The sequence below is a fragment of the Mercurialis annua genome, linkage group LG3 (assembly GCF_937616625.2).
Source record: "Mercurialis annua linkage group LG3, ddMerAnnu1.2, whole genome shotgun sequence".
Classification (NCBI taxonomy): Eukaryota; Viridiplantae; Streptophyta; class Magnoliopsida; order Malpighiales; family Euphorbiaceae; genus Mercurialis; species Mercurialis annua.
In genome coordinates, this window is record NC_065572.1 from 69,152,778 (window position 1) to 69,167,769 (window position 14,992).

General features: G+C 28.1%; 1 long non-coding RNA gene and 1 pseudogene across 1 annotated transcript; one reads left to right on the forward strand and one right to left on the reverse strand.

Annotated features, from left to right (window-relative positions):
- The first annotated feature begins 25 nt into the window (after nt 1-25).
- LOC126671421 (vignain-like) lies at nt 26-2,797 on the forward strand (annotated as a pseudogene).
- Nucleotides 2,798-6,033: 3,236 nt separating this feature from the next.
- LOC126674185 (uncharacterized) lies at nt 6,034-7,328 on the reverse strand. Its single transcript, XR_007639464.2, has 2 exons — nt 6,784-7,328; nt 6,034-6,447 (listed from the first exon to the last, which is right to left on the reverse strand). It is a non-coding gene; the product is annotated as an uncharacterized LOC126674185 (long non-coding RNA).
- Nucleotides 7,329-14,992: the final 7,664 nt, after the last annotated feature.

Sequence of the window (14,992 nt, forward strand, 5' to 3'; positions counted from 1 at the left end):
AAATAATATGGGTTAATGTCATAAAAATTCACGAACTTTACATGTTTTCTCATTTTAATTACGTAGTTTAAATTTTCTCATTTTCATACACGAACTATCACTTTTTTTCAAATACATGTACGGTGCTGAGGTGTCACGGCTCTATTGGTGTAATTCGCTGAGGTGGAGGTCATTTTACACCAATAAATGAGTGCCAGCTCAGCACCATGTATGAATTTGATAAAAAAATGTTAGTTCGTGCATGAAAATAAGAAAATTTAAACTGCGTGATTAAAATGAGAAAACATGTAAAGTTTGTGATTTTTTTTGACATTAACCCAAATAATATTCTTCCCAAAAATTAGTTTTTTTTTGGAAATGCTTCTGAAATGTCGAAACAGTCGAGTCAAACTGGACGGACCATCTCGACATGGTAAGTGGTGCCGGTGCAAATCAGTTTGTAATTCGGGTTGTAGCTAGTGTGACATTGAGACTATCCAACTTCTATTTTCGAGACCCCAGTAACTCGCTGAAAGGCAGGCTCCAGTCCCCAGAAGCACCCAGCTCCAAATTGAGTGAACTCGTGATTTGGGTTGTCGGGTTGGTCAAGATCCTGATCCTGTGCAAGATTAGCTGAAGCTGTAGCCATAGTTTCATATTGACCTGAAACTGCTCAAATGCTTTATTTTTGCAATTTTTAAAGATTGTTTGTTAGAAGATGATCCAAATTTGTATTAATTAGTATTTGATTTTGTCTATAAAATTTAGTTTGTTTCAAATTTCTACTTCTAAAAATCTGGATTGTGTTAGTCAAAGAACTAGCATATGTAGTAGCTGCAAACTAGGAGAGTAGTTGAGATTTTATGTTATCAGTTAAAATCTCATTGCAGTAAGCCTATAAAAGGCACCTTAAATTCCGAATGATATACACTTAAGTTAAACAAAAACTAATCCTCCTGTTATAATTCCTTCTTTTCAATTACTACATCTTTTTTGTTTCTATTTTCCTTTTTCCAACATTGTTAACCTAAGCTTTTTATTTTCGCCATCGCGAGCTTAATAGAAATGAAAAAGTTTGTAGTGTTAGTTCTCTCATTGTCATTGGTTCCGGCAATTGCAGAGTTTTAATTTCCATGAAAATGAATTAGATTCTGAGGAAAGCTTGTGGGGTTTGTATGAGAGGTGGAGGAGTCATCACACTGTTTCTACAAATCTTGATGACAAACACAAGCGTTTCAATGTGTTTAGGCACAATGTCATGCATGTTCATAACATTAACAAAATGAATAAGCCTTATAAGCTGAAATTAAATAAGTTTACAGGCATGACTAACCATGAATTCAGGAGCACCTACGCCGCCTCAGAGATTAAACATCATCGAATGTTCCGCAGGGCGACACAAGGAAATGGAACCTTTGCCTATGCGAAGGTTGATAGTGTCCCGACATCTGTTGATTGGCGAAAGAAAGGCGCTGTCACTGCTGCTAAGGATCAAGGCCAATGCAGTAAGCATAATTTTTATGCATTTCATAGGAAAGGAGTTGAATTCGTTGACTTTGCTATTGTTTCTGTAGCTTTGGAGTTTATTTGTAGTCGTTTGCGATGTGTTAAATAGATTCAGCCTGGGCATTTTCAACCGTTGCAGCAGTTGAAGGTATTAATCAAATCAAGACAAACAAGCTAGTGTCGTTGTCTGAACAAGAGCTGGTGGACTGTGACATTGAACAACACCACGGATGTGATGGAGGACAAACGGATACTGCATTCGAGTTCATCCTACAAAAGGGCGGCTTAACAGCTGAAGCTAATTATCCTTATATAGCTGAAGTTGGAACTTGCCATGCTTCAGAGGTTTAAACTTGATCCAAACTCACTTCGCATTTAATTAAGAATGTGGAATAAATTGCTTAATTAAAATCGACATCCTTCCAGGAGGAGAGGAAACCAGTGGTTTCTATCGACGGATACGAGTACATGCCCAAATATGATGAGACTGCATTGCTTAAAGCAGTAGTAAACCAGCATGTATCTGTTGTCATTGATGGTGGAAGTACAAATTTCCAGTTCTACTCTGAGGTAAGCTTAAACATAGGATAGTCGATTACCCTGTGTTGCACGGAAACTTCTCAAGTCTTACATCTCGATGTTTTATTTTTATTTTGGAAACACTTTTATAAACTCCAAAACTATATATTTATACCTATTCATATATAAAAATATCATTTTCCTCTTCAACATTTCAATTTCTTTACTAAATTAAACCAACAACAATCATTTAAAGGAAACAATTCATTGAGCTAATGGAAAGGTTCGAGTTAGAGCGAATTCAAATGTTTCTCGTGATAAATCAGCGGAGTCATCTATTAATGTGGCTGAGTATGGATGCAGGGGGTGTTTACTGGAGACTGCGGAACAGAGCCGGATCATGCAGTGGCGATCGTCGGTTACGGAACAACTATCGATGGAATGAAGTATAGGATAGTGAAGAATTCATGGAGTGATGGTTGGGGAGAGGAGGGTTACATAAGGATGCAGCGAGGCATCCGAAACAAAGAGGGACTTTGCGGCATAACAATGCATGCCTCATACCCTGTCAAGGAAACCTCAGAAAATCTTACAGGAACCAATTCTTCTACTATAAAGATGATTACTGAATGAATAAATATAATACTTCAAGATTTTAGCTTCCTTCAATTCATGAGCTACCATAGCTTGATTCCCACGTTATCAATCATTAAGGAATGAATAAATTAACCGAGCTCGGCCATGAACAGGTCTACTAACGATTGAGAGTAGTGAGATCATGGCGGGGCCAGAATAGAGAGAGAAGATTAGTACAAAACATTCGGGTCAAGATCCGGATCCTGAGCAGGATTAGCTGAATCTGTAGCCATAGTTTTGTGCTGACCTGAAACTGCCCAAATGCTTTTAGAACAAAGGGTCAACGCGCCCGCTAAACTTGTAACACGGGATCATCTAACCCAATTTATACTTTTTTGAGCAACTAACCCCAAAACTCTTCAATTTTGGGTCAAATAACCCATAATTATATTTTTAAAATGTGTAAAATATAAATCGGAGGCGATGAATGCAAAAAGGTAATTAGATATTTTCCTAATTGTTGCGATATAATTATTTTAAATCTATTTTTAAAAATAAAAATATAAATTATGGGGTTATTTGACCTTAAAATGAAGAGTTTTGGGGTTAGTTGCTCAAAAAAGTATAAATTGAGTTAGATGACCCCGTGTCAAAAGTTCAGGAGGCGCGTTGACCCTTTGTTCAATGCTTTTATGTGCAGTGGAGACTATAACTGTAAGGTCAAAGTTACAGATTTAATATGATATTAATAATTGTAAAAATATTATAATACTGCTAAAACCCAACCCATATTTGTATTTTAATAGGGCCTGTAAAGATAGGCCCATCTCCACGAAAAACCTACGCTTATTACTAGGCCCATTTTCTACATAAGGCTTATTATCTAATCCAGAACCCGTAAAGTTGGGGCAACTATTAGCGGCGTGCACGGATCCTGGATATCTCCAAAATCGAATCGAAAACCGAACCAAAAATATTCAGGACCGAAAAATAATCGTTGACCATTGGTTTTTTCCGAACCGAACCGTACCAAAAATTTTATTGGTATGGTTCTGGATCTTCGATAAATAACCGTACCAAGAACTGTAAATGAACCGTACGAACCGAAAAACCGAATTCATTTTTTAAAATTTGGATTTTTTTAATATACTTAAAAGTTAATAGTTTAATTAGACACGTGTTATTTGATAAAAACACGGTGAAGTAAAATACATATTTATAATCTATATTTATATACTTATATAATTGAGAGGATTGGAAAAGCATTTTCACGAGTTATCAATTTAGATAAACACTTATATAATTATTAAAAGTTGTTATTAGTAGATAATTCTCACTAGTTTTTCAATTTAAATAAAATATTTAAACCAAATAAGCATTTTTATGAATTTTAAATTTAAATAAAATATTTATTTAGTTTCAAAAAGTCATTATTAATAAGTATTCAATATTAATCTTTAAATTTGAATAAAGTATTTATTTATTAGTTCATATTAAATTTTAGTCATTATTTACAAATAATTATTAATTAGGTTGTGTGCAAATGCACGGGTTTACACCTATACATAAAGAGAAATTTAGAAATTTATCTAAAATATAAAAATAATATGAGTTTATACATTAATGCGGAAAAATCTGTACAAATACATCACACTTTTAACTATTTTGGTATTTTACTCTCCGTGTCTAATTCTTTAGAATTTTACTCTGTCTATATACTACACTCTCTCCCTTCACATGCACAACTGTGCACAGTGGTGGGCACTCTCTCTTTCTCATGTTAGTCCACACCACTTTACCACATTTTTTTGTTCTTTTTAGTTACACGTAAATAGTGTTACAAATTTGCATTAAATGGGATATTTCCTTTTAATTTGTCCAGGTATTCAATTTTTCCGTTTCTTGTTTTCTATTTATTCATTAAATTAATTATAAATAAATTTTTTAATTAGAATATCAAGTTTTTCTATTAATTTTAAATTATATGCTACTATTTATTTAATATTTTATTATATTGATAGAAAATTTAAAAATTTATATGAACTGAATAAAATAAATAAAATTTGATAAAATATATTTATAACAGACATATATTAATTAATTATATATTATAATAATAATAAGTTATTACTTTATTCCTTATATTATTATATTATATTTTTTATTATCTTATCATAAATTTTTACATAACCTTTCTCATAATTTTTATATAAAATATTTTATGTAATTTATACAGAATTAGATATTTTAATTGATTGTGAATTACCGTTGTTTTTTGTAAAAAATTTCATGCCATATTATCATACTATTATCAATAAGAACCTTATAATACTATTTTCTTCACACTATCATCTCGTTGTCATAATTTTTATGTAATTTCTTTTCATATAGGTATCATATTATCATACTATTATCATAACTTCATTATTTAATTATCATCTGGTTATCACTGGTATCATGAATCTTTTTGTAATTATATTTTCACGTACGTAATCATCCAATTATCATAACCTTATCATACTTCATTATCATCTAGTTTTCATACTGCAGTGTTATGATAACGACATGATAATGTAGTGATACTGACATGATAATCAAACACTGCATAACATTATCATTCTGTTATTATAGTGATACTAACATGATAATCAGAAATTGCATAATATTATCATTATGTTATCATGAAATCATTCTATAATTGTTTTTACGTACGTTATCATAATCTTATCATACTTCATTATCATATAGTTATAATAATTTTATCATAATATTATCATAACCTTATTTTATGTACTTTATAATAATTTTATCATAACTTTATTAAGCAAAATTATTTATATACTTTATCATAATATTATCATTAACCTTATCATAATGTTATCGTAGCCTTATTATGTAAAATAATTTACGTACTTTATCATAGTGTTATCATATTATTATCATAATATTTTTATATAATTTATGCATAATCAAATAACATTATCACATGCTTATCATAATATTATCATAGCCTTATCATAATATTATCATAGGCTTATCATAGTTTTTTTGTAATGTTTGCATAAATTATTTTACATAATTTAGCATAAATTATGTAACATTTTCATATCATTATCATAATATTATCATAGATTTATCATATTTTTTATAATTTTTGTATAAAATATTTTACATAATTTATGCTAAATTATATAATATTTTTATAGCAATACCATAATTTTATTACGCAAAATTATTTTACGTACTTTATCATAAACTTATCATACATTTATCATAACCTTATCATAATTTTTTATTATTTTTATATAATATTATCAACACTATTATCATCATATTATCAAAGGGTTATCATAACCTTATTACGCAAAAATATTTTACGTACAATGAAATATTACAAAAGTTTTTAGTGAATCCCAAAATTAAATACTCTCACAATTATTAGACAAATTGAAATTATATAAAAGCACTAATTTAATATCAAAGGAACAAATTCCTTACATAAGTCAAACTGCCAGCACCATAATCTACTTACTAAATTTACTAAATTGCAGTACAAGAGGGCATCAACAGTAAAATGACCTTGCCGGGCAAAAGCTACCTTCCATGGCACTTTTCAATCTTTGCAAAATCTTGGCCAGTTTAAAAGAATGTTTGAGGACTTGTAGTCGAGCAGTGAGACATACTCATCTTCAATCTGAAAAAGTTACACAAACTTGGCTCTAATAATAGATTAGTAAATACAGTCGTAACATGGATCATATAAGTTACAACTGAGAGCAACATATATCAACAATATCTGTATAATTTGAATCCAGTACTGATTAAGCAAGAAAAAGACAACATCAGATAGGCCTAAACACTTGATTGCTGCAAAAGACACAAAACTCTTATCATTAAAATGTTTAGAAGGGAAAGCCTTTCAAAAGAAGTGAAAATTGGAATGAGTCAAATGTAGTGCTTGGGCTGCAGTCGAATTTTTCAATCACTAATATTAAAACACAAACCATTTCAAAATTTACCTTAGTCCAAATTTAATCATACTAAATGCCTATTATGCATATCCATTAAGTAAAACAATTTTTAAGGTATTTGTTTTCTGATAGTAATGTTAAGCCAATATAGCTCTTTTGATTCAAATAACTGCTAAATTAAATCTGAACAATCTTATTTGGATATAAATTTAAGGAGGAGGTTTGCTCTTACTTTTCTATCTTTGGCGACAAGAGATTATCATCTTTTGACTTTCTCCCTAAATGAAGCACAACAGAGTAATCAAAAGCTAGGGCACAGGGAGAGACGGCGACGCCTCTGCAAGCGAAGCTACATCAAGCTATAATGAGAGGCGGCGGTGGATAATCGCAAAGGGGATGATGGATCGGGTCGCTCCGGCGAAGGAGTGGAGGGGCAAGCAGCGACCCGAAACCGGTCACAGTGACAATTAGATCATTTTAAGGGTTACGTAAATGGACGAACGGCCACCGTGCTGTTGTATCGCTATTCGTGAGATCTGTGAAAGAAGAGGAGATCCTGAAAAAAAAATAAAGAAGAGTAAAAAACAAAAATTAAAAGAATTATAGAGTATTTGTAGATAACTGTACGAGTAAATAAATAACTATTTTATATTTTAGAGTAAAAAAATAAAAATAAAATAATGGAGAGTATTTTTGTTAACTTTTTAGCACTGAGGTAAATTTTGTAAATATTTTTAAAAACAGAGTTTTTTTCCTAAATTTCTCATATATAAATGAGAGGATCAATAGAACTCCCTCATTCATTCTCATAAGATAAATGGCAACTGATATTTACCATTTTGAGACTTTATATGCTCACTAAAACTTTCTCATCTCGGCTTCTATGGCTACATACAAAACACTACTCATTTAATCATGAAAATACGCAAGAGGTTGAGAAAATGTGCAAGAAATTCAAGTTAAAAACAAGAATGAATGCAACAAACTTGGGTATATGATTCCAAAAAGATAAAAGTATAACTTCTTAAGATTGAAGTATAGAAAAATGTTTAAAATATCGGTAAACGTGCATGAAATGTCATTAAGGAACGTGCGTAATTGAAGTAAGAACGTCGTATACAAAAGTTTGAAAAGTGAATGCTCGAGATTGTATGAGTTTTCAACTGTCCAAAACTAAAAGTAAAGTAAGAGAAAAATAACATTGGAGGCTCTGGACAGAATTCCAAAAACACCTTCCAATGGCATAAACGCTTAAAAACATTTATATTCTCTTATTTTCACACTTGTAAATATATTTATGAGTTTGAATTCAATTATTGCATTTCTTTTAGCATTTAATTTTCAATTACTTTGACATAAATACTTGTTATAAAATTAACCAACCTCACAAATCGCTTGTTTGAAGTCTAGATCACATACACGATTGGAATCCGCTTCCTGACACGCCCGGAATCCGCATTTACTATTTGTTCTTGCCAAAAAGAGACTAACAAATACTATTTATTATATATTCAACTATTAATAAAAAAATTCAAGAAGGATTTATTTGATCTTAGGGATAAAAATTAAGGGTATACTTATAATTCGTTTCCTTATTATAATAAGCGGGATTTAAGTAGCAATGTTTTTCCTCAACTTATAAGCAATAGGCAATTAGCACATAAATTAACTTTATGAAAAAAATCAGTTATAAAGTTAGTAGTTATGATCAATAAATCTCATTTTAGCAAATTAGATAATAAGTTGAGGGAGCAATTGTCAATTAAGGGGGCAACTTTAGCTCAAATGTTATAAGCGCTAAGCAGAAAACTGCTAGATCGTGGGTTCAATTCCTCCCACAAGCGCTCCCCCTCCCCAAACTATCAAAAAAACTTTCAAGTTGAAGGACAAACTGTAAAGATAGAGTTAATTGAGAATATTCATCAAGTTTATAATTAATCTATATACTTATATAATTGAGAGGACCAACGGAGCTCTCTCATTGATTCTCACCAAATAGATTTTTCTAATTAATTCTCATTAAATAAAAATTTGTCAAGAGTTCCCACTTTATTTAAACTACTAATTTAAAATATTATTTATCTCTAAGTAACCTTTTTATAATTAACAACTCTTCTCATCTATAAAACATACCCAACATAACGTGATACCTACAGAAAAAGCTCTCATCATCCATAGCTAAATATTTGCTAATTTTTCTTTCACGATTGTCAATATGATGGTATTGTATTGATAGGCAAAATAGTGATTTAAAATATTATTTCTCTCTTTAAAGTTTGGATCTCTAACTTTTTCAATTCTATATTTGTTTATGAGATATTGTAGGTTGATTACAGGTTATGATCAGTTAAAAATAAAAGTAGTCTCTTCACTTTTTTTGTGAATGCAGAGGTACGTTTTTATACTCTCCAATCTTCATCCATCCATACATTTCTTATTAGTTAATGTATTTGTTGATATTATTAATACTTTTTAATTATAACTCATTTTCAGATCCCTATATTATATATGTTTTATTTATATGGTCTTTAAACTATGTTTTGTCTTTATCTGGTCTTTTAACTAAAAAAATGCATTTTCAAGTTCCTGAAAATTTGTCAGTCATGGACTGAAAAATGATGTTTCGCTAAGTTGAAGGAATAAATATGGACAAAATATTGATTTTCACCAAATAGATTTTTTTTACTAATTTTCATCAAATAAAATTATTCTTTCTAATTCTCACCAAATAAAATATTTTCATGAGTTCCCACTTTATCTAAAGTTAGTCTCATATGCTTCTTTTTATCTAAATTATTTGTTTAATTTTATTTTTTAATTCAAATTTAGATAAGTTTATTAATATGTGTAAAGTGTTCAATTAATTTAATTTAAATAAAAATTAATATTTTAGTTTACACTTTCATATATAAACTTTATAATTATTAATTATATAATTTTTTTATACTTTCATTTTTTCGAACTCAAGTGTATAGTTATTATGGCCATGAAAAGCAAGTTTAGGATTATGGTGGAAATTTTAAATATGTTTCTACTGATGCTTGGAAAGACTTTTGCATTGTATTTGCTATGAAGATTCTTACCAGGACAAAAACTCAATATGATATGATATTATAAAAAGTTAGTTACAAATAAATTCATGGCTCTTTCATGAAATTAATTATAATTTTTTCACGTCTTTTTAAAACTAAAAATTTAATTCACCATCATTTTTTATTTTCACAATTCTCTCACCGTTTCAAAATCCAAATATTTTTTAGATGATTTAGGCTCTAGAGTTGCATACGTATGAGATATATTATTTTATTTTGCAGATAGATTGCAAATCAATTCATGACATTTACATTAAGTTACAATTCTATTAAGTTCTTTATATGAGATTGTAATTACATCACGAATTTTGAAACCATGATAGAATTACAAAATTAAATTTGGAACCTTCCAACTTTAAAAGGACGTAATGAAATTGCAGTTTCATATATATGTCATGATTTTACATGTAATTAAATTAAATATAAAAGATTCAAAAACAAATATGCTCATATATATTATTGATGTATTCATATTTTTGTAAAAAAATGAGTGCAAGTACATCATAATATATAGTTATCAATCACATATTTTATAATAAAAAGAAACATCAATTTATTAACATATGCAAAAAGAATATTTTCACATTACTGAAATTACAATGTCCTATCCATATTTTCTTATAATAAGTAGTTGTTGACAAACTTGCGAGAAAAGAGAAGAATCACATTAAAAAGATAAAGAAAAATTTCAATATAAAAATATAAAATACAGAGAATGTGTCATATTGAGTAATTTAAAATAGTTAATTACAAAATATTATTAGTATACAACTTTGTTGAAATTTATTTTAAAAGTTCATACATTATGAAATATTACCATTTTGACATTATTCGTATAAATTTATTTTATATATATATATATATTAAGTAGATTCCGCGCAAATGCGCGGGTTTACGACTAGTTTATTTATAAAGTTAATTTATATGCTAATTTCTCATTACTTACAAGTTGAGCGGACAAATTTTTATTTTCTACGAATTGTGTGGTTTTAAATGTAAATGTGGAGATTTTAGGAATCGCCAAACATATTGTTTTTATAAAATTATGGATGGCCCAATGTTTTGTATAAAGAAGCTAACCCAGGTCCATCAAAGCCTTTTTGGTTGGGAGGATAATGATTTCTAGATTTTTATGCATACCTTTGTTACCCACTCGCTAAACCAAATCCACCAAACAAATGCACTTTTGTTTAGCTTTTGTTATGGTGCTTTTTTCTATCTGATGTTCTATTATGATTACTTGAGCAATTAGGAAAAGAATCCCATTTTTGCGTGCTTAGATTTTAGACCGTTATCTCCAGCCTGATTTGGTTTTCAGTTGGGATTGTTCTGTTCTTTGCAGTGGCTGAATTTTTGAGATTTATTGGATTTATTGTGGCGGTTGGTGGTGGATTGTTGTGGATGTATAGATAGATGGGTGTTGGTTAATCCATCTTTTTTTTTTGTGAACGACGGTGGTGATTTGGTAATGGTTCGATTTTTGGTGCTGAACAGCCTGCACTCTACGTGTTTGAAGAAATGCTTATGAGAATTGTAATGTTTTTAGGTGTTGGGTAATGTTTTAGGTGTTGGGTATTCAATGGTTAACATTGGGTATTACCGTTGGGTAACTTGTAATAAATTTTATTTTGAATATATTATTAATAAAATCGTTTGTTAACTGTTGTTCAATTTTATTATGTTGCTATTTAACCAATGGTGTACTAATGACCTTATTTTTAATACACTGTTAATAGACGTTGGGTTAACCGTTGGTTAATATGTCATATTTTTTATTTTTGAATATATGGTTATAAGTTGCAGTATTTTGAATAAAAAGTCTATTGCTTTTTTATATTTTTTATAATTTTATTTTTAGAATACCGTTAGTGAACCGTGAGTAAACCGTTGATAAACTTATAATTAATTAATTTTTAATACATCATTAATAATTTTAGTAAACTAAAATTGTACATATAAAACATAGATTATTTTCTAGTATACCGCTGGTTAACCAAATCGTATTTTTGAGATTAATTTTTTTTTTAGAATAATAAAAGTCAATTTTCAAAAAAAAAAGCACAAATTGTATTTTCAAATACATACTTTGAAATTGTATTTTTGATAATATTTTATTATTTTTTGGTATTTATCTAAAGGTCTTTTAGACTTTATTCTTGATCAGTTGTGTTTTTTAGATCTAATGATCCAAGAATCAAACCCTTGTAGTAATTTGTCACTTTTGGTATGATTTTAAAATTTTCATTTTAATTATAGTCTAATTGCAAAATTTGAATGAGGATAATATACTTTCATTGTATTGGATCAATTTACTACAAATGTGACATCCATTTAATTGTTAGAGCATCTCCAAAGAACTCTTTAAAATTGCTAAACTCTTTAATTTAGAGAGTTTGACGATAAATTAAAACTCCAATAGACTCTCTATTTTTTAAATTTAGAGAAGAGAGTAAAAATGGCTCTCCACATGTAGAGAGCCATTTTCACTCTCTACTTCAAATCTCAAAGGATCAAATTTAAATTTCAAAAAATAAGATAGTGAGTTTTATTTTAAAATATAATATTAATTATTTTTAATATAAAAACTGAATAAATAAATAATTTAAAAATAAAAATAAATTTATATTATTAATATATATTATTAGTATTACTTTTTATAAAAATTAAATTAAATAAAAATATTTATATTAAACAATTCATTAAATTAATGTTATTAATATTTAATATTTTTATTATTATCTGTAAAAAAAATTTAAAATTTAAAATTAAATTTAGAGAGCTTATTGAAGTAAAAAAAAAATATCACTCTCTATTTTAAAGATGCTTTTTATTTTACTAAATATGCTCTTTAAAATAAAAAGCACCATTGAAAATGCTTTTATTGTGCGTGACATTACTTTTAAAAAGTCAAAAATCATAAAAAATAACATACTTTTGTACTATTTAAAACTTTCACATTATTACAATAATAAATTCATTAAGAAAAGAATATTTATATTATCTCAATTTACGTAATTGGGCTATAACTGAAATGAAACTTTTAAATGAGGTTAAAATTGATAAAAAAATTTAAAAAAACTAATGCAAATCTACAAAAATCATAAAGATTAAGTTTTTTTTTTTGATAATTAAGCCTTATTTTATTGTATATTCTTGAAACCTTTGGTAATATGTGTTGATATCATGTGACGTCAAGGGAGAAACTAGAGGGATGTGTTGTTTTTGTATCTTTTAATTATTTTATTATTAGTTTTTTTAGTTCATCTTTTTAATTTTTAATTTCTTCCTTATTTTTTAATTATGTCACCATATCACGTTAGGGCATTATTTTAAAAAATAAAACAAAAAGTATATACTAGCATATCAAAATATTCTCATCTAGCATATTTCAAAGAAATGTTTAACATTTAATGCCTATACACGGTTTTGTAAATATTTTAAATATGTTTATCCGAAATTTTCTACATTTTGTGTCTATATCATTAAATAATTAAAATGGAAGATTGTTCATACTATGATTATGGATCGGTAATTGAAATGAAAATCCTCATTACAGTAAATCCGTCTAGACATTTCTCATTCAAAAGTTGAAGAATGTCAATAACTTTTTTAATGTCAAAATTATTTTATATTCCTCACATTTTTCGCTACTCTGAAAATTGACTTTTGGTTAGGTTAAATATGGCAGCAACATTTTCCATGTGTAGACAGCAAATAGATCATCAAACCTAAATTTGGATTTTTCATCTGGATAAATTAATATTCCCTCTATTTTTTTTAATTATCTATTTAATTAAAATTGTAGTACATATTAAGAAAATTGAGTTTTTGTCTTAAATTATGAAAGTAAATAATCATATAACCCTATTATATAATAAATGCTTTTATAAATTGAGTTATATAGTTATTTATTAGGGGAGAAAGAAGAAGAAGAAGAAAAAGAAGAAGAAGGGGGAAGAAGAAGAAGAAATGGGAAAAAGAGAAAAAAAGATCCCTTAATTTTTTTATTAAAAATTAAATTAATTACTGAATTTTGAAAATTAAAAGATGTAATTGAAAATTAAATTTATTGAGAAATAACTTAAGAGATAAATTAAATATTAAGGGTTTTTTTAAATTTTTTTTATTTTTTTATGGCAAGTGTAGAAACTTGCTTGGGTGAAAGTGGGGGAGGAGTTTTTTGAGCTAAAAATGCAACTTTTAAATTTGTTTATACCAAAAGCGGCGAAAATGACTTATTTAATATTTCGTGCTAAGTTAGGGGGCGATTTAATTCTTTGTTAAAAAAAATAATGATAGAAAGTTCCAAAAGGAAAACTATAGTGAAGCGGCTATGGACTTCAGGACTCAACATTTGGTTAATTTGGTAAACATCAGATTGTATTGATGGAATTGTTTTATTTGTTATCTGAACCAGCCTAATCAATTAAAATTAATTCAAATGGACTAATTGAATTCACTTGAAATCTTAAATAAAATCACCAACTAAATTAGTCAGTTAATTAGGTTTTGGTTGAATCGGTAAAAATATAAAAAATAGTTATTAGAACATCTCCATTGTATGTTTTATTTTTTATGCTATATTCAGCACCAAAAAATGCTAAATATAACACATGTTATTGAATTTCACTCAATTGCAAAATGTTAAATAAAATACTAAATTTGTAATTTCATAACTATTTATTCATGGCAAACTTGTATATAATTTAGATATATTATAATTTAACATATGCTAAACTTTCTAACAAAATTGGCACAAAGTTTAAGCATATGCCAAATTTAACATGTGAAATAGAAGCGTAATGAAGATGTACTTTTTATGCTAAATGCTAATCATAGTATTATGAGGTAAATTTGGCACTAGAGTGGAGATACTTTTAAAATAAATAAAAATTAACAAAAATTTAATTAGTTTGCTCAATACAAATTTTAGATCTTTTAACCGTAATCAGAATTAGTTAGATTGATCGAGCTATTAAATAAATTGAAAACGTTTAATAAAATTATCGAAATAGACCAATTAACTAGGTGCAACCAAATTTTGCTCACAATTGGCCATACTAGTGTTTATGGATGGATGTAATTATATAGCAATTTGGTCACTCAATTTTTAAAAATTGCTTTTTATAGTATATTATTATATATATTACGATTTGATTTTTGTAATGTATAACTTCTGCTGGATCATTGTATATTATGTAAAAATGTGAGTTCATACTGCAAGCAGGGCTTTCACAAGGCACTTTGTAACCCCAGGCATGCACTAACATAGTGGGAAGAAATATTGATGGATGAAAATGATAGATTCCTTCCTGTTTTTTATGATGTCTTGTCCCTTATTACTAGGGG